This window comes from Stegostoma tigrinum, chromosome 3, assembly GCF_030684315.1.
Source record: "Stegostoma tigrinum isolate sSteTig4 chromosome 3, sSteTig4.hap1, whole genome shotgun sequence".
Classification (NCBI taxonomy): Eukaryota; Metazoa; Chordata; class Chondrichthyes; order Orectolobiformes; family Stegostomatidae; genus Stegostoma; species Stegostoma tigrinum.
This window is the reverse complement of record NC_081356.1, coordinates 38,270,975-38,291,681: the sequence shown is the minus strand read 5'-3', so window position 1 is coordinate 38,291,681 and position 20,707 is coordinate 38,270,975.

Here is a 20,707-nt window from a genome sequence, read left to right as displayed (position 1 = left end):
CAAAGATCTAGATGGGAGTGGGATCGGGGTGGGGGTTAGGAGTGGGTTCGGGGTGGGGGTTAGGATCAGGAAGATCAAGGGCAATAATGAAAAAGCAGTTTCTCATAGGTGGTGATTGAAGCAGAATAGAGGGATATCAGAGGAAGGGAGATGCCGACAGTTTTTGGGAGAAATGTGTATTTTACAGGAAAGGGTAGAGATTTCAAGGAAAAATTCACTACTGCCACATTTCTGTAAATTGTTGTTTTTTGAATGAACTCAGGGAGCATAGCACAAATATGTGAGGCCCCAGGTCTGTTTGCACATGTTCTTAAAGACTGCAAATGCACCAACTGAGAAGATTGCAATAGGAACTGAAGAATACTATTCTACAAGCCTCTGAAGGAAAGCACTCACTGCTGAGTAAAGGTGAAAAAGCTGTTGCAGCACCAAACACCAACACCCCAACCATGTCCCTTTGTGTATTCACCTAAAAATCATTACTTCATATAGAGCTCTGCACGAACATTCACAGGCCCATGTATATAAGAATTGAGGGAAAGGGGGATGAAACAGTTGTACAGACTTTACATTTCAAAATAGGAATGTTGTATTGCAGGGGATAATTATGAACACTGAGAGTCAGATTCTGCCATTTGCCACTTGCCACTTGCCACTTACAACAAAAATAATGTCAAAATCGAGGCTACAATATCATGAACATGGCAGCATCAGAAAGGCGTGAACCAGCTAAGAGTTTTATAAAGGTGTTCAAAATCTCCCCTCCTCCGACAGCATCTTAAAACCAGCCCAGCTCATCCCTGCCTCCCTAATCTGTTGGTCCTTTCTCCCACCTATTCCCTCCTCCCAATTCAAGCCCCACCCCCGCCTCCTACCTTCTAACCTCATCCCTGCCCGTCTTCCCTGGACTGACCAACTCCCACCCTACCGCCCCACCTACACTCAACTTTACAGACTCCATCCCCATCTCTTTGACCTGTCTGTCTCCTCTCTATCTATCTGCTCCTTTATCCATCTTCCATCCGCCTTCCCTTCTCTCCTTATTTGTTTCAGAATCCCCTTCCCCCCCCTCCCATTTTTGAAGAAGGGTCCAGACCCAAAACGTCAGCCTTCCTGCTCCTCTGCTGCTTGGCCTGCTGTGTTCATCCAGCTCTACACCTTGTTATCTCAGATTCTTCAGCATCTACAGTTCCTTCTTCCTCTGAAAAGAGTTATAAAGAATGCATTTCATCATGAATGGGGCAGGCTTTCACCCAAGACATAAGTACATTCAAAGCCAAGACATGAACTGATAAAGACTAAACTGAAGGAGATGTTTGGGTCTTTAGCAGAATGGACATGGTGTGGTGGGGCACATCTGGACTATCCTGAGTTGACAACCATTGGGTGACTGGCTGTTGCTCCCCTTCACTGTCAGAGTGCAGTGTTTATCTTTCGTCCTTTAAGGGGATGGGCTGTCTGGAGGAAGTCAAGCTCCCTTTCACTTAGCCAGTGAATGAAGGGCAGCATGGTAGCTCAGTGGTTAACGCTGCTGCCTCACAGCACCAGGGACCTGGGTTTGATTCCACCCTCGGGTGACTGTCTGTGTGGAGTTTGCACGTTCTCCCTGTGTCTGTGTGGGTTTCCTCCCACAGTCCAAAGATGTGCAGGTTAGGTGGATTGGTTGTACTAAATTGCCCATAGTGTTTAGGGATGTATGGATGAGGTGGGTTATAGGTGGATGAGTCTGGGTGAGATGCTCAGAGAGTCAGTGTAGACTTGTTGAGCTGAAGGGCATGTTTCCACGCTGCAGGGATTCTATGATTTGGAATGGAGTGAAGGTTCCCATGCGTATCCAGCAGATACTGTTTTGCTGCTGGACCTGTGGCTGCATGGTGCAATGTGTGGTATGCTACAAGGTCATTGCCAGAACCTAAACCTTTTCCAGGTTATGGAAATGGCTTGAATGTAGACACTAAAGCTAAGGGCTAGGTTTGTTAATGATGCAAAGATAGGTAAGTTGCAATGAGGACGTAAGTCAGTTGCATAGGCATGTAGATGTGTAATATGGATGCATGTGAAATCACTTATTTTGATAGCAAGATTGAAAAAGAAGAATATTATTTAAATGGTGAGAGATTGCAGAGCTTTGAAATGTGAAGGGATTCGGTGTCCTAGTGCATGAATCACAGAAAAGGTAATATGCAAGTGCAGAAAATATTTAGGGAATCTAATAGAACGTTTTCATTTATTGTGAGGGGAATTGAATACAAAGTTGGGAAAGTTTTGCTTCAGTTGCACAGAACACATAGGGAGTGCTGCGTAGAATATTGATCTCCTTATTTAAGAAAGGATGTAAATTTATTGGAAGCAATCAAGGAAAGTTTACTCAGCCATACCTAGAATAGATAGGTTGACTAAGGAGGAGAGGTTGGACAGGCTAGAATTGTATCTGCTGGAGTTTATAAAAGTAAATTTGCAAATTGATTGAAACATAAATCCTGAGTGGCATGACTTGGTGGACATTGAAAGGATGCTTCCTCTTGTGGGAGAATCTGGAACTTAACTTGCTATTTAAAAATGAGAGATTTTCCTGTGTTTTTACTCTCACCAAATTATGAGAGAGTTCCAGAGTTCTTGAAAATTTTTCAGCCAGGTGCAGGTAAGTTCTTGATCAGCAGGAGTTTGAAAACTTGTTGGTGATACACACACAAGCCATGATCTTATTGAATAGCAGATCAGGCTTGAGGGGCCAAGTGACCTAATGTACTCAGTGGACTGGGTTTCCAGCTCAGTGTTTGCTGCATCTCACACAACATAGCTCAGTGCTGATGAGGATTTCGATCAGGGGAAGATCGGCCAGGTATTTGGCTCATCAGATAAGCACGAAGGGAGTTTGTAAGAGTTGCTGATGCAACCAATGCTGATGATATGAATGCTGAAGGAGCCATGACAGTAGTGAGATGAGGCAGCCAAGTCTGAGAGAATCTGGTAGTGAGTAGATATCAGAGCAAATGGCCTTTGTATTAACATGTGGACATTCAGACACAAGAGCCAACTATAGAGTGGTAAGCATTCTTGTTCTCAAGAATAATCTATATTAATTGGGTTTCAAGAGTCAATCGTATACCTGAAGTTCTCCATTTCTAGAGATTTTGTTTCTCTGAGAGGACTGCAGTGAATGACAGCTTCCGTGATCTTTGCAGTGCAACACATGATGTGCATGTGAGTGTCTAATGTGATCATGGATACATAAGGTTGCTGAGAGTCCTCTGTACACGTACTGGTACAAATTCCATGGGCTGACTTGATTGAGGTGCTTATGTCCCCAGTAGGGGGCAAGTGGTATGGCAGGGCATCACTGAGTAGCAAAGAATGTGATAGTGGTTATTGTTATACATTATGATTATGTCATTGCTTTGGCTAATGAACCTGATCAGATGACTGACCTTAGTGGGAGAGCATTTTGGAAACAGCGATCACGACTAGTTAAGATAGCTATGAATAAGGATAAGGACGGTACTAAATTGGTGGGCAAATAATGTCAGTATTATCCGTGAACTAGGGAGTATTAATGGGAGGAACTGTTATTGGGCAAGTCCACATTTGACATGGAGTTGTTTAAAGACATACTGATCAGATTTTAGGATTGGCATGTTCCAGGAAGGAGGAAGGACAAGGATGGCAAGATAAGGGACCCTTGGATAACAATTGTGAATTTAGTCAAAAGGTGAAAAATCATATATAAGGTTTGGGAAGCTAAATTTGGACAAGGCACGTGAGAAATACAAAGAAAGTAGGAAAGAACTCAAGCAGGGAATTAGGAAAGCAAGAAGGTGCCATGAAATGAACTTGGCAAGTCGGATTAAAGAGAATTCCAGGGCATTCTATATACGTACATTAACGACAAGAGGATAACTCAGGCCTAAACGAGGGATCTTGTGCTTACAGATGTTGTGGGCAAGATCTTAAATGAGTACTTTGTATCGGTATTCACTCAGGAGGAGGGCAGTGAGATTAGTGTGGAGCATGCTAATATGTTAGGACATTGTGAGATGAAGAAAGAAGTGGTGTATAGTCTCTTCAAGAGCATGGTATCCACACCAGGTTATTGAGAGAGGCAATAGAGGAGATTGCTGGGGCCTTGACTGAGATCTTTGTATTCTTGCTAGCAATTGGAGACGTCCCAGAGGACTGGTGAGTAGCTAACATTGTTTCTCTATTCAAGAAGGGAAATAGGGATAACCTAGGAAGTGATAGGCCAGCGAGTCTCATGGTGGTTGGGAAGCTATTGGAGAGAATCCTTAGGGATAGGGTTTACGTGCATTTGGAAAAGCTTAGCCTAATTAGGGACAGTCAGCATAGCTTTGTGCAGGGCAGGTCATATCTTACTAACTTGATTGAATATTTCGAAGAGGTGACGAAGGTGATCAATGAGGGTAGAGCAGTAGACGTCTACATTTTTGCAGAAAGATTTAGACAGTTTAGGAGAGTGGTCCAGGAAACGGCTGATGAATTTCAATGTGAGTAAATGTGAGGTTTTGCACTTTGGAAAAAAGAATACAGGCATGGACTATTTTCTAAACGGTGAGAAAACTCGCAAATCAGAAGTGCAAAGGGATCTGGGAGTGTTGGTCCAGGATTCCCTAAAGGTTAACTTGCAGGTAGAGTCCGTAATTAAAAAAGCGAATGTAATGTTGTTGTTTATCTCAAGAGGGTTGGAATATAAAAGCAGCGATGTGCTTCTTAGGCTTTATAAGGCTCTAGTTAGGCCCCATTTAGAATACTGTGTCCAATTTTGGGCCCCACACCTCAGGAAGGACATACTAGCCCTGGAGCGTGTCCAGCGGAGATTCACACGGATGATCCCTGGAATGGTAGGTTTAAAGTATGATGAATGGCTAAGGATCCTGAGATTGTACTCATTAGAGTTTAGAAGGTTGAGGGGAGATCTAATAGAAACTTACAAGATAATGTATGCTTTAGAAGGGGTGGACGCCAGGAAGTTGTTTCCATTAGGCAGGGAGACTAGGACCTGTGGGCACAGCCTTAAAATTAGAGGATGTAAATTTAAAACTGAAATGAGATGACATTTCTTCAGCCAGAGAGTGGTGGGCTTGTGGAATTCATTGCCGCAGAGTGCATTGGAGGCCAGGACGTTGGATGCCTTCAAGGCAGAGATCAACAAATTCTTGATCTCAGAAGGAATCAAGGGCAACAGGGAGAGTGCAGGGAAGTGGTGTTGAAATGTCCATCAGCCATGATTTAAATGGCAGAGTGGACTTGATAGGCCGAATGGCCTTACTTCCACTCCTATGTCTTATGGTCTTACATAGATTTCGGTAAGGCTTTCAACCAGGTGCCTCGTGGTAGGCTCACCCAGAAGATAAAGATACATGAGATCCACATTGACTTGACCGTGTGGATTCAGAATTGGCTTGTGCATAAAAGGCAGAGGTTAGTGGTAGAAGGGTGTTTTTCTGGATGCAAGTCTGTGATTAGTGGTGTTCCGCAGGGATCTGTACTGGGACGTCTGCTGTTTGTGTTATATTTAAATGACTTGGATGAAAATGTAGATGGATGGGTTAGTAAGTTTGCAGACGACATAAAGGTAGATGAAATTTTGGATAGTGCAGAAGGTTGTCAAAGCATACAGCAGGATATGGATCAGTTGCAGATGTGGGCAGAGAAATGGCAGATGGAGTTTAATCTGGGTATATATGAGGTGAACTTTGGGAGATGAAATGTTAAGGAAAAGTGTACAGTTAATGGCAGGATCCTGAACAGCATTGATGTACAGAAGGGTCTTGGGTTTCAAGTCGATAGAAAAAAATCAGAGTTAATGTTTTGGGTCCAGTGACCCTTCCTCAGTGATTTTTTTCTTCTTCACAGATGTTGCCAGACCTACTGAGCTTTTTCAGCAACTTCTGTCTATTTTTAACCAGGATGCTGCCTAGATTCGAGGGTATGGAGAGGCTAGAACAACTCAAGGATAATGGGAACTGCAGATGCTGGAGAATTCCAAGACAACAAAATGTGAGGCTGGATGAACACAGCAGGCCAAGCAGCATCTCAGGAGCACAAAAGCTGACGTTTCGGGCCTAGACCCTTCATCAGAGAGGGGGATGGGGAGAGGGAACTGGAATAAATAGGGAGAGAGGGGGAGGCGGACCGAAGATGGAGAGTAAAGAAGACAGGTGGAGAGAGTGTAGGTGGGGAGGTAGGGAGGGGATAGGTCAGTCCAGGGAAGACGGACAGGTCAAGGAGGTGGGATGAGGTTAGTAGGTAGCTGGGGGTGCGGCTTGGGGTGGGAGGAAGGGATGGGTGAGAGGAAGAACCGGTTAGGGAGGCAGAGAAAACCAGTTTGGGAAAACCAGTCCAACCTGTCTCTGCCTCCCTAACCGGTTCTTGCTCTCATTTTGTTGTCCTAGAACAACTCAAGTTGTTTTCTCTTGTAGCAGTGGAGACTGTGAGGAGACTTGATAGATATCTATAAAATTATGAGGTGGATAGATAGGGTGGGTGGTCAGAATCTTTTTCCCACAGTTCAATATCTAACACTGAGGGGGCATGCCTTTAAGGTGAGGGGGGGAAAAGATCAAAGAGATGTGAGGGGGGAGTGTTTTACACAGCATGATAGGAGCCTGGAAAGTGCAGCCAGGGGTGGTGGTGGAGGCAGATACCATAAGGGCATTTTACGGGACTTTTAGGTAAACACATGAATGTGCAAGGAATGAAAGGATATAGACCAAGGGCAGGCAGAAAGGATTAGTTTAATTTGGTGACATGTTCAGCACAACATTCTGGGCTGATGGGCACATTCTTGTCCTGTATGTTCTGTATCACACACAGGTCAGCTACATATCTGGAAGAGTCACTTCATGTGAAATGAGAAAGGCTGTGGTGCAGGCTGGGGCTGGTTAAAGCCAAAAAAACTTGGAGAACAAATATTAAAATTAATGTGTCAAATAATGTTGAATACTAATTTCAATAACACTTCCTTTGATCTATTAATTATTAAATCACTGTGTCTTACAAAATAGAAGGAGATCATTTAGCTCATTGTGCCTCTATTGGTTCTTTGTTACATATTTGTTATATATCACATATATGATATAAAATACCATGCAGCAACTGCAAGAAACACAACCTTCAGGTAGGACATACTCCACCAGGATTCATGAACACCAACTCGCAGTCAAATGGCACTCCTAATTCTCTCTCATTTCAATATACTCTGACATCGAAGGACACCAATTTCACTTGGTCAGAGTTACAGTATTAGGACAAGCAAGACAAAGACAAACATGAAAATTCTTGGAGGCCTGGCGTTCAACCACTGATCCAATTAACAAACATATTGAAATAGACCCCATCTACATACTGTTATGGTACAAAACCGGAAGCGACACTGCCTACCATGACAGACCAGGCCATATAAATTCAGAGCAAGACAGAACAACAGCACTTCAACAGAGGCTACACAGCACTGACAATGTCACTTAGAAGGGAAATGAAATGTTTTCACAAAAACAAATCAGCTCGGTGAACCAACCAATCCAACAACTCCAGCTGTCTCTTGGTGTCAGAATTGCAATGGGTTGAGCTCCTACGTATTTGCCAGTGCGAAGAGTTCACTCTCTTTTTACTGTCTCCCTTAATGTCTTGACTTTGTCTCACTGTTTGATGTTGTATTTGACTTTGTCTTGAATGAGACTCATCGTCCTCTGTATGCATCTGACCTCATTTATTCCCATTCCCCCTCACCCATCTTTGACTTATTTTGGTTCTGTTCTCCTAACAAATGTCAAATCTTATCCTCCCTGCGTGATTTCATTCCACTGTATCTCTGCCATATCTCAAACCTCTGTATTCCTCATTTGAATGCAATGTGTATCTATAACTATGGTTATTTGAAGTCTCTCATCTTTTTTGCAAAGTGGCCTTCAGCTGTCTTAGTGTTCATTTCTGGAGTTTAGTCTCTCAAATCATCTGCTTCACCTTCTTGCGTCCTATTTCTTTAAAACAAAACTTAAGTAAACCAATCTCTTTGACCCAAGCTTTTGGTCAGCTATGTTGCTTTCTTCCTTGTCTTGCATTCCTTTTCATCATGCTTATGCCTGTATTGTGAAGAGGAAAAAAAATGCTGAAATTCAGCATCTGAAGAGAGAAACAGAGTTGTTATTTCAGGTCAATGACCCTTCATCAGAATTCAAGGAAGTTGGTAATGTAAGAGTTTTTGAGCTAGTGGAATGGAGAAGTTCAGAAGAATAAAAGAAGTGCTCTATGATAGAGTAGTGGCCAGAGGAGATAAAACAGCAAAAAAAATCATCAAAGAGAGTGCCAGTGGAATATACCAAAGAAACAGAAGTTACTTTGAGCCATGAATTGCTATATAAAGGCATTTGAACGTAACAATAAAGGTTAGAGACAAATAAAATGAATGTCAATGCAGAATATCAAAGAAGACAAAAATATTTTGAACAAGCTGGAGAGAGAGAGAAGTGCAGGAATGGAAGGAAAAAGTCAACGATGCATTAGGTGAGGGGAGGCTGAAAGTTGGAAACAAAGTTAATGAAGTAGTCCAGTTCATGGTGAGAACAGATGTGGCACTGAACCCCAAGCCCTCAATATACTAGAAAGAGAGATAAAGAAGGAGCTGGAGAAGGACACCAGAATGTACAAACAGTGAGGGTAAACCTGATGTCACTTGGTGGCCATTTGATTTAGGGAAATAAAGTGACTCTCCCACAGACTTTGGGAGGTTTAGCGTGGGGTATCATCGTTGGGTATGTTTGTGACATACCCACTGGGAAGTTCCAAACACTACTTCTGCTGGTCAGTTGCTCATATAAACTTAGAGCTTCATCGTTGATGCCTGTCTACAGCAGGCAGGCAGGCAGTAATAAGTCAGCAGGATGTCTTTAAGAAATGCGTCTGTGACATTATTTACTGGAGCAAAGTGCATCCCTGAAATAAAGTTGCTTTGCTGCTTTTGAATTTTATGTTTCTGCTCTAAGATTCTATTATTAGATATAATTTAATGTTGTGGCTTTTCCTCGTAATACATGCCACAACTTCATTGTTCTTTGTTGAAACAAAAAGCTCATTTATTTCTGCTTTCTTTTAAATTCTATTGCTTTTCTGAATGGTTGTTTGAACGGTTGAACAGCAACCGTTGTGCTTTATTTGCCTTTAATATCCTTCTCGCTTTGGTTATTTTATTATTATTCCATTATTGCAAGAAGGATTTATTCAAACTTTCAAAACAATTCATTTCTACAAGAGACAATTACATGCTGGTGAAGTTAGATGATATATATGAATTAATTTTACTGCATTAAGCCTGCATCAATGCCCACTGAATGGAAATGAATATTTTCTGGAAAGAATTTGCATTTTCACATTTCTATCGGGACAGATATGTAAAGAAACTTAGCTTCTTATGGTGCATCTCTAATTGTGTTGGATCAAGGGGAGACTGTTGAAAGCCAAACTGCAGAGAGAAAAGTAGCCTCAGACCAAAGTCAGCAATGAAAGTTCTCTCTAAATTAGTAGCAAATAGAATAATTACCAACATTCTGTATTTGCATGTTATTGTCCATCAAACTAAATTCCAGTTATTGGCCTTGAGTAGAATGTTGCTTTGGGAGCATTTGCCGCTTCTACGGCAATGTATGAACACACCAGGTAGGCCTTGGTCTCTGTGTGGAAAGGGTGGTTGCAGTCACATATAGATGAGTTGGGTGGGAAGTGTGAAACCTGCGGCGTTTCCAGAATGAGTTGCTAAGAAAGGGATATGGATGTTTGACGGCTCACCAACATATTCAGGATGCGCCAGTTCATTGGAAGAGGAACGTTAACGGTCGCTGTCCATCATGCCGGAAATCAAAAGTGAGCAGATGTGTAGAAATTAGCTGTGACCATTCTGAATGGGCAAGGCAAGTGACTTGAACTGTGAGGAAAGGAACTGCAACAAATTCTATTTACAGGACTTCCAATGATGAGCGACATAGATCATTGGCCCATGTGGTGTACAGCTCCCTGTTTATCATTGTCCAGCATGGATGCTCAGTGGTTAGCACTGTTGCCTCACAGTGCCAGGGACCTAGGTTCAGTTCCACCCTCGGGCAACTGTCTGTGTGGAGTTTGCACATTCTCCCTGTGTCTGCGTGGGTTTCCTGCGGGTACTCTGGTTTCCTCCCACAGTCCATTGATGTGCAGGCTAGGTGGATTTGCCATGCTAAATTGCCCATACTGTTCAGGGATGTGTAGATTAGGTGGGTTATAGCCGAGTGGGTCTGGGTGGGATGCTGTGAGGATCGGTGTGGATTTGTTGGGCCGAAGGGCCTGTTTCCACACTCGGGATTCTATAATCTATGATCTCTAATGTTGCACCTCCCTACTGCAACCACTACCCCACAACTGTTTGACAGCTACACCTTTGTGTACAGAGGGAGCTCAAGATTCGGCATGTTGAATGAGGAGGGGCAGTGTTTCACCTATATGTACGATGTTTTCAGATGTTGAGTAGTGTTTAGTGTGATCGCATCTGTTGAAAGCGTGTGGCTATGAGCTGCTGCAGTATGGTGTGAAAATGTATTTAGCATCTACACATGCTCGTAAACACATGCAAGAAAGTTAACATCATGAAAGTGTCCTCAATAGCTTTTGTTTGTTCTTTTACTCCCAGGTGTCTCAGTCCCTCCATTGATTCTGCACATGGGGTGGAGGGAGCAGCTTGGCAGTGGAATCTGTTGGCCTTGGAGGTTTAGTGGGGTGACTTTGGGGGTGATTGTGTCTGAACAGATCGCGCATGTCAAGAGCCAAATCAATCCTCCTCCACTTGGACTTCCAAGGGTTGGGGTGGAGGGAAAGGGAAGTGCAGTGTCCTGAGTAGAAAATGCCAAGGGACCTTTGTGTGGACACACCTCTGGCTGGGTACCTCCTGACACTGACTTGCCTCCTTGTGGGAGGGAGCAACTGGACTGTGGCCCATGTTCCCTGTTCCTGAACTGTTATGCTGAAGATCAAAGATTTTGTCAATGGAATGCAGGAATGTGCTCTCCAGCAGGCCCTGAGGGTGCTGGACCTGGTTCACCATAGCAGCCACCAACCTGTCCCTGGAAATAGACTTATCCATGGGAACCTTGTAGCCATGTGGACACATTATCGAGTTCAATAATTTTAGGGCCCAAGTACTGTCTGTCATGGCTTTACTCCAAACACCACACACCAGATCTTGGCATCACATCGGCTGATACCTCACACTACCCATTGTCAGATTCTAAAATCTAATCATTCAAAATATTATTTATTATTATTATTATTATTATTGTTATTGTTATTATTAATAACAACAGCTAATCATTCCTCCCAGACCTTTAAACACTCCTGTGGCAGTCCAACTATTTTTCTCTATCTTTGAACTCTAGCTCTGCCTAATGTTTACCCTCTCCCCCCCCCCCCCCCACCCATTTTTCTGCATAAAAAGTATCCTTTTCGTAGTTACCATCTATTCTGAAGAAGGATCACTGGGCCTGAAACATTAATTCTGATTTCTCTGCACAGAAGCTGCCAAACATACTGAGCTTTTCCAACACTCTCTGTTCTTCTCTCTCCACCTACACTTCCCACTGAGGTGCAAGTATCTGGGCTGGTGCGCCAGTGAGGGCTGCAGGAGCTAGGCTTGCTGCTGTATCTTCTGAGGCCTTTGTGCTGTTGTCTTCAGGGTCTGGGAAGGTAGTGTTGCAGGAGGTATTTTTCTGAGTTTTTGCAAAAGTTATGTCCAGTGCTAAAAAAAGTCTTCTCTCAAAGTGACATCTAATTGTATGGGAAGTGTAAAGGAAATAAAATCCTCCTGTAAAGTGTTACTTCAATGTTTGATTAGACTAAGGAAGCCAATTTGCAAAGACATTTTGTAAAATTTATTTTGGCATGCTTTTCGGTCAAAAAGTATGTAAAGGTCAATCCAACATCACATTTAAACTAAAAGTGCCAGCAAAGGATTTCTGATATGAATCTCTTTTCCTTTTATACGTCTCTTAGAGAGGAAAGCATGACCAAAGATTGGGCCCTAAGCAGATCAGTTTCCACTGCAGATACATTTCCCACATCCTCATTGTACCACGATACTCTGGGAATCAGTGATTCACAGTACTGTTTCAAGAAAGAGGACCCATAACATAGTTAGTGGGACGTATGCCTGCAGCAGACTGTAGTTGTGATCCAGCACAACAAAATAGCAATACTGCCCATTCCATGATATATTTTACAGCCATGTTCTCTAACATTGAGAGGCACCCATGAAATCTGATTACGTTGATGCTCAGATCTTTTAATAAAGCTTCTGATGCCTGAGCAATCAGCTATTGTGAGGTAATACAGTCCTGAAAAATGTTCATAATGCCGTAATGACCTTACCACATTGTTGTGTAGTCATAGAGCTGTACAGCATGGAAACAGATCCTTCAGTCCAACTCGTCCATGCTGACCAGGTATCCTAAATTAATCTAGCCCCATTTTTCAGCATTTGGCCTATATCCCTCTAAACCCTTTGTATTCATACACCCATCCAGGTGCCTTTTAAATGTTGTTATTGTACTAGCCTCCACTACTTTCTCTGGCAGCTCATTCCATAACCTGCACCATCCTCCTCTTTAAAAAGTTGCCCCTTAGGTCTCTTTCACATCTTTACCCTCTCACCTGAAACCTATGACCTCTAGTTGGGGACTTCCCCACTCTGGGGAATAAACCTTGTCCATTCACCCCATTCATGCCTCTCATAATTTTCTAAACCTCTACAAGGTCTCCCCTCAGTCTCCAGCGCTCCAGAGAAAATAACATCATCTATTTAGCCTCTCCCTATAGCTTAAATCCTCCAACCTTGGCAACACCCATGTAAATCTTTTCTGAACCTTTTCAAGTTTTACAACAGCACAACTGTGTGAATTTTTTGTGCCCTGGAATGACCCTTGGAATTATGTATGAAAAGAAAGAAAGAAAGCTGATTTTATATGGCATCTTACATGACCAAAGGACAAACCAGAGCACTTTACTAATTCAGTACTTTGTAGCTGTTGTGCTGTAGGGAAAAATAACAGTCAAATTGTTCACAGCGACCTTCTGTAGACAGTAATGTGACCAATATCTACCAAGACAACATGCAGCTACGCTTCCTCTGCTATTCTTCAAATTAGTGTGCTTGGATGTCTTACACGTTTCTGAGGCCTCAGTTTAACATCTGACATGCAACAACAGTCTTGTGCTTCCTCGGTATCCTCACTCCCTCGTTATCATCTGAGGTTTCGTCCTTAAATTTTTAGGCCAGAGTGTCCAAGGATGTGCAGCACTTCAGGCCTTGATGGCCATGAAGATGCGTCAAGACCTGCACAAGCAAGTTACTTTTAAAAATATACAACTTTGTTTGTGATAGTAAGATCTGCTGATGCCGGAGTCAGAGCTTACACAGTGTGGAGCTGGAGGAACAGGAAAATTGACATTTTGGGTTGGAACCCCTCTTCAGAAATGATGGAGGGGGAAGGGGGCTCAGAAATAAATAGAGGGGAGGTTGGAGATGGGGTAAGTAGGTGATGTAGTGGTTGGTGAGTGCAGGTAGGCAGTAGTGGGGATTGGTCAGTGAGGTGGGATGAGTAGATAGGTGGAAGATAAGGTGGGCAAGTTTTGTCAGGTCAAGGAGGTGGTGATGAGAGGGAAGGTTGGTCATGGGATGAGGCTGGGGGTGGGGAGGTTTTGAAACTGGTAAAGCCCACATTGAGATCATTAGGTTGTAGGCTCCCAAGACAGAATATAAGAGCTGCTCCTTCAGTTTGTGGCTGGCATCATTGTGACACTGGAAGAGGCCCAGGACATGTCACGCAGGGAGTGGGAGGGGGAGTTGAAATAGTTCACAGCTGGAAGATGTTGTCGTTTGTCATGAACAGAGCACAGGTGCTCTACAAAGCGGCCTCTGAGCCTCCGCCAGGTCTCACCGATGTAGAGGAAGCCACATTGGGAAAGCAGTAGATGCAATAGACTTTGTGGCGTGTGGCCACCTGATGGGAGAGATTGAGGCCTTAGACCTCATCTACCTTGTTGGGGCAAATATACAACATTATACTTTAATCTAAATCATGTTCTATGAAAGAAACAAATATTTCCAGCAGTTCACTTTGGCCAGGTTCTGTGTGCTAGAGGATAAGGTAGTGTAGAGTGTTAAACTTCGGGTTTGTGGAGTTGGGGGTGGGAGGAGACCGGCTGGCTTTATAGAAACATGTTTGCTTTAAAAGTAATCTATTGATGGGTGATTGTGTTAAGGATATTTCACAGGGCATGCTTGCAGCTGCCCAGTATATGGTGGTTCTTCTATGGGTGTAAGACTCCTTATTTACATATTAGATGTACCTAATGTTTGTCTGTCTCAATATGCCTAATAAATGATCATCATGAATTTAATGGTGAGAATAGTATCCCTGTATATGGTGTGCTTTGAATCCACTTTCAGATATAAATGAGCATAATGTGCATCAATTTCTTTCCCTTTTGTTTGAATTGCTAAAACCCTAAGGGTAATTACTCTGAATAATTAATATGAACATGAGAACAGGCCTGATAAAATGGTGAAGTGCTACAAATTTTATTAAATCGTTTCCTTCTTTAATAATGCCTCATTATTTGTACTTCGTTGCACTTTCTAATTATCTGCTTTCCCCATAGTTCACCAAAATGGCTCACTTTGTGCTTTGTCTGTCCCCATGGTTTGTTTTCTTTATTTACTTCCATGCATCACTCCAGATTTTAGTCACTCTGCTCTTGGCTGCATTGGGTTCAACTGCCTGCAGGGCCCAAAGCTCAGGAATTCTTTCCCTGAGCCTCTCCAGGTCTGACTGTCTGACGGTCTGTCTGTCGATCTATCGATCTATCTAATCTCTCACCCAGCCTTCTCCACCTCCTTAAAGGTACCATCTCTGCCATATTTTGTTGGGAAATGCACCACTGAAATGCTTTGTGATGTAGTAATGATATGGACAGAAATTTTTGGATGGAAGTGTTTCTGACCCTGTAGAGGCAGTGGGGAATGCATCCATGCCGATTAAAGCAGCCCCACAGGCATTGAGTGCATCTGGCAGTGATAACTCACTGGACATGTGGCAGCCATTCTCAGTCAAATGTGAGGAAATTCCATCCTGTAAAGGTGCTGGTCAACCTGAATTACTTGCAGTTCTGTCATCTCAACAGTGCGATGGCCAGAGAATTGGAACCACAAGTAATCCCCAGGTTCCAAATCTTATTGTTCTGCACTGCCTAAATGCTGTGGTTGAGGCCAGGGAAGGTGTCATGGCAGAGAGACAGGGAGCTGGGGCAAGAGGAAGTGGGGATCTAATGAAGTCATTGGAGATGAGTGGGTGGATAGTGAGACGCCAATGGGAGGGTGGACTTTAAGTGGGGCACCCAAAATTAGAGGTTTTCCCCACCTGCTTTTCCTGCAGGGATATCTGAAAAAGGTGAGCTGCTTGGCTGTCCATGCCCCTGAATACCACCCATCAGCTTCAAAATTCTGTATCTGTGAAGAAAAGAGAACATTAATATTTTGAGTCCACAAACCCTTCTTCAGAATTGATAACAGCTAGAAAAAGGTGATATTTACGCTAATGACGGTGGCGGTAAGGAATTGTTTGGTAAGTTAAGAGGAAGCGCACACAGAAGGGGAGAAAAGATGGTCAAATAATGTGGTTGCTAACAGTCAGGGAAGAAGAAAAGCTGGATGGGTGATAATTGGGGATATAGGTAGGTGAAAATAGGATGGCTGTCTTGTAAGCACCCCGGGGTGTAGTGTAGACAATAACCATGGAAAGAGGTGGTCATGCTCTAAAATTGTTAAACTCGATGTTCAAAACCTGAAGGTCATAGTGCCCCCACATGGATGATGAGATGTTGTTCTTCTTCCAACTTGCATTTAGCCTTGCTGGAGCACTTCAGCAATTGTTTGCTACTCTGTTTTGTTATTTGAACAGGCCGCTTCACTTCTTTTATTCCTCCCTCACATTGTTTGTTTGTATCTTTCTTCACTTGGTCAGAAATCACATGACACCAGGTTATTGCCCAACAGGTTTATTTGAAAGCACAAGCTTTCGGAGCATAGCCCCTTTGACAGGCAAAGCCCTTCACCTGATGAAGGAGCAATGTTTTGAAAGTTTGTGGTTTCAAATAAACCCATTGGACAATAACCTGGTATCATGTGACGTCTGACTTTGTCCAACCCAGTGCAACACTGGCATCTCCATATCATTTCCTCACTTGAGTCACTCCTCTCCTCTTTTCCTCTTTCTCCCTCTCCTTCATTTTGGATTGGAGCACATCGCTTCACATATATCATGCTCTGCAGTGTTTGGTTTTATCTTCCTGCTCCTTTCATTTTTGTCTTCTTTATGCTTCCTCCTTATCCTATCACTTTTATTTTTCTCTCTGCAATTAGTCTGTATGTCAGGGAGGAACAGGCAACTGCATTGGAATCTATACCAGTGGGAGTCAGCTGGGTCAGAAGTAGGAATAATGGGAGAAGTGGGTTATAGTTGTTGACATCAAGATTGGTTAGAGGCAATAATATGTCTTGGATACCATGTCCAGAACTCAATGGGGAAAGGAAGTTGGAGGCCCTGATGTATGTGATGAGTGGAGTGGGTGAGTCTGTGCAGTAGTACTTAGGCTGAGCATCCCCATCACTGATTGTTATTTTAATGCCAGGATTGTCCACACTTTCTGATCATAGCTAGAGTGGGTGGCGTTCTTGTTAAGTTAGTCTTTAATGGTTATCTAGCTGCTTTCTTCACTTTCTGCCTCTTACCATGTTACCTGCTTACCAATAGAATCATCTCTGTAACAGGTTCAGATCCATCAGCAAGTTTTAATTACGGAACAGCAAAATTATTGATTTATGATAAATCAGGACTTATTTAATGAAGATGCAAAGCTGGTTGACACAGACAGCTTGAAATATGGAAGCATAAATACTTACCTCTCTAAATAAGCTAACACATAGGTTTTAATCTGCAGTTTGAGAGGAAGAAGGGAGAATCAGAAGTGTCAGTATTGCAGTTGAATAAAGGGAACTATGGAGCTATGAGGGAGGAGCTGGCTGAAGTTCAATGGTACAATACCGTAGGAGGCATGACAGTGGAACAACAATGAAAGGTATTTCTGAATATAATGCAGAAGGTGCAGGATCAGTTCATCCCAAAGACAAAGAAAGATTCTAAGGGGTGGCAGGGACGGCCGTGGCCGACAAGGGAAATTAAGGACTGTATAAAGATAAAAGAGAGGAAGTATAACAGAGCAAAGATGAGCAGGAAGCTGAAGGACTGGGAAGCTTTTAAAGAGCAACAGAGGATAACTAAAAAGGCAATACACAGAGGAAAAAATGAGGTATGAAGGAAAACTGGCCAAAAATATGAAGGAGGATAGTAAAAGCTTTTTTAGGTATGTAAAAAGAAAAAAAATGGTTAAGACTAAAATTGAGCCCTTGAAGTCAGAAAGGGGTGAATTTATTATGGGGAACAAGGAAATGGCAGAAGAGTTGAATAGGTACGTTGGATCTGTCTTCACTAGGGAAGACACAAGCAATCTCCCAGATGCAATAGTGGCTGAAGGACCTAGGGTAATGGATGAACTGAAGGGAATTTATATTAGGCAGGAAATGTGTTGGATAGACTGTTAGGTCTGAAGGCAGATAAGTCCCTGGGTAATAAAATGTGAGGCTGGATGAACACAGCAGGCCAAGCAGCATCTCAGGAGCACAAAAGCTGACGTTTCGGGCCTAGACCCTTCATCAGATTGTCTGCATCCCAGGGTAATTAAGGAGGTGGCTCTAGAAATCGTGGACGCGTTGGTAGTGATTTTCCAAGGTTCTATAGATTCAGGATCAGTTCCTGTGGATTGTACGGTGGCCAATGTTGTCCCACTTTTCAAGAAAGGAGGGAGAAAGAAAACAGGAAATTATAGATCAGTTAGCCTGACATCAGTGGTGGGAAAGATGCTGGAGTCAATTATAAAAATTACGACTCATTTGGATAACAGTAACAGGATAGGTCAGAGTCAGCATGGATTTACAAAGGGGAATTCGTGCTTGACTAATCTTCTGGAATTTTTTGAGGATGTATCTATGAAGATGGACAAGGGAGAACCAGTGGATGTGATGTACCTGGACTTTCAGAAAGCCTTTGATAAAGTCCCACATAGGAGATTGGTGAACAAAATTAGGGCACATGGTATTGGGGGAAAATACTGACTTGGATTGAAAATTGGCTGGCTGACAGGAAGCAAAGAGTAGTGACGAACAGGTCCCTTTCGAAATGGCAGGCGGTGACCAGTGGGGTACCACAAGGTTTGGTGCTGGGACTGCAGCTGTTTACGATATACATTAATCATATAGACAAAGGCATTAAAAGTAATATTAGCAAATTTGCTGATGACAGAAAGCTGGGTGGCAGTGTGAAATGTGAGGAGGATGTTATGAGAATACAGGGTGACTTGGACAGGCTAGGTGAGTGGACGGATGCATGGTAGATGCAGTTTAATGTGGGTAAATGTGTGGTTATCCACTTTGGTGGCAGGAACAGGAAGGCAGATTACTATCTCAATGGAGTCAAGTTAGGTAAAGGGGAAGTACAACGAGATCTAGGTGTTCTTGTACATCAGTCAATGAAAGCAAACATGCAGGTACAGCAGGCAGTGAAGAAAGCTAATAGCATGCTGGCCTTCACAACAAGAGGAATTGAGTATAGGAGCAAAGAGATCCTTCTGCAGTTGTACAGGGCCCTGGTGAGACCGCAACTGGAATATTGTGTGCAGTTTTAGTCTCCAAATTTGAGGAAGGACATTCTTGCTATTGAGAGGGTGCAGATTAGGTTCCCGAGGTCAATTCCCGGAATGGCGGGACTATCATGTGTTGAAAGATTGGAGCGACTGGGCTTGTATACATAGAACATAGAACATTACAGCACAGTACAGGCCCTTCGGCCCTCGATGTTGTGCCTGCCTGTCATACCGATCTGAAGCCCATCTAACCTACACTATTCCAAGTACATCCATATGCTTGTCCAATGACGACTTAAATGTACCTAAATTTGGCGAATCTACTACCGTTGCAGGCAAAGCGTTCCATTCCCTTACTACTCTGAGTAAAGAAACTACCTCTGACATCTGTCCAATATCTCTCATCCCTCAATTTAAAGCTATGCCCCCTCGTGCTCGCCGTCACCATCCTGGGAAAAAGGCTGTCCCTATCCAAACTATCTAACCCTCCTGATTATTTTATATGTTTCAATTCAGTCACCTCTCAACCTTCTTCTCTCTAATGAAAACAGCCTCAAGTCCCTCAGCCTTTCTTCGTAAGACCTTCACTCCATACCAGGCAACATCCTAGTAAATCTCCTCTGCACCCTTTCCAAAGCTTCCACATCATTACAATGCGGTGACCAGAACTGTACGCAATACTCCAAGTGCGGCTGCACCAGAGTTTTGTACAGCTGCAGCATAACCTCTTGGTTCTGGAACTCAATCCCTCTATTAATAAAAGCTAAAACACTATATGCGTTCTTAACAGCCCTGTCAACTTGGGTGGCAACTTTCAAGGATCTGTGTACATGGACACCAAGATCTTTCTGCTCAACTACACTACCAAGAATCTTACCATTAGCCCAGTACTTTACCTTCTGGTTACTCCTACCAAAGTGCATCACCTCACACTTGTCTGCATTAAACTCCATTTGCCACCTCTCAGCCCAGCTCTGCAGCTTATCTATGTCTCTCTGCAACCTACAGCACCCTTCGTCACTATCCACAACTCCACCGACCTTAGTGTCGTCTGCAAATTTATTAACCCATCCTTCTATGCCCTCATCCAGGTCATTTCTAAAAATAACAAACAGCAGTGGACCCAACACCGACCCTTGCGGTACACCACTAGTAACTGGTCTCCAGGATGAACATTTCCCATCAACTACCACCCTTTGTCTTCTTTCACCAAACCAATTTCTGATCCAAACTGCTATATCTCCCACAATTCCATTCCTCCGCAATTTGTACAATAGCCTACTGTGGGGAACCTTATTGAAAGCCTTGCTGAAATCCATATACACCACATCAACCGGTTTACTCTCATCTACCTGTTTGGTCACCTTCTCAAAGAACTCAATAAGGTTTGTGAGGCACGACCTACCCTTCACAAAACCGTGCTGACTATCCCTAATCAATTTATTCTTTTCTAGATGATTATAAATCCTATCCCTTATAACCTTTTCCAACACTTTACCAACAGCTGAGGTAATGCTCTCAGTCTATAATTACTAAGGTTGTCTCTACTCCCCTTCTTGAACAGGGGAACCACATTTGCTATCCTCCAGTCGTCTGGCACTATTCCTGTCGACAATAACGAGTTAAAGATCAATGCCAAAGGCTCGGCAATCTCCTCCCTGGCTTCTCAGAGGATCCTAGGATAAATCCCATCCCGCCCAGGGGACTTATCTATCTTCACCCTCTGTAGGATTTCTAATACCTCTTCCTTGTGAACCTCAATCCCACCTGGTCTCGTAGCCTGCATCTCAGTATTTTCCTCGACAACATTGTCGTTTTCTAGAGTGAATATTGTTGAAAAATATTCATTTAGTGCTTCCCCTATCTCCTCTGACTCCACACACAACTTATCACTACTATCCTTGATTGGCCCTAATCT